The sequence below is a fragment of the Rousettus aegyptiacus genome, unplaced genomic scaffold (assembly GCF_014176215.1).
Source record: "Rousettus aegyptiacus isolate mRouAeg1 unplaced genomic scaffold, mRouAeg1.p scaffold_m13_p_10, whole genome shotgun sequence".
Lineage (NCBI taxonomy): Eukaryota > Metazoa > Chordata > Mammalia > Chiroptera > Pteropodidae > Rousettus > Rousettus aegyptiacus.
The window spans coordinates 92197195-92198048 of record NW_023416285.1 but is presented as its reverse complement, the minus strand read 5'-3'; positions in this window follow the sequence as shown (position 1 = coordinate 92198048).

Here is an 854-nt window from a genome sequence, read left to right as displayed (position 1 = left end):
GGCCCGGGAAGGGGGCGGGGGCGCTGTGCAGGCCCGAGCGCGGCAATGATTGGTCTCGGGGGAGGGGTGGGGGGTTGCAAAGCCGTGGAGCGGTGGCATCCGTTGCATGATGCAAAAAGGATTGATTTCAAAAGTTGCGAGTTGCATTGGCAGCCGCAGCCTTTGGCGCCCGGGCCACCTACTTTCCCTCGACCCACTGGAAGGGCCGGGAATGTTTCCCCCAATCCGGCCGCGCTCAGCCGCGCTGCGCCCTGCGGGACGCTGGACCTGCTCCCCGCGCGCGCCCGTCGTGTCGTTCTGGAACACAATGACCGTGGAAAGAATTTGAAAAAGAGTGGGAGCAGAGGAAAAGACGCCTCTGCTAAGAGGAAAGATTTAAAATCACAAACGGCGCGTTTGCAGATAACGACTTCATGGCCTCTCCCTTCTATTGTTTAGCCTGGCTCAGCTCAGGAGTTAATAAGAGCCTTCGTGAATATGCAAGCGCCCTGCAAAGTTTCTTGAACGTTTATAATATGCTTGATAGGAAGTCAGGGCTTAAGTTTCCGTAGTTAAATTGTTTGCTCATCACACGTCCAAGTAAACATGGCAGCCTACCACTGTGTGTGTTTGAATTAGCAAGGATAGCAGAGCTTCATCTTGTGAAGTTAACTTTTTTCGGGTTTTCAACTTTCTAATGCATTGCTAACTAAAACAAAGCACAATGCTTTCAGACGGCATCTGTGAGGGCTTCCTTTAAAACCGAGGCGCGCGGAGCAGCACATTTTTCTAGTGGTTAAGATTTTCCGAATGTATTTTGGGGCGGGGGTGTTTTGGGTAACGGAAAGGTCCTTTAGATTGCGCATCAGGTTCAC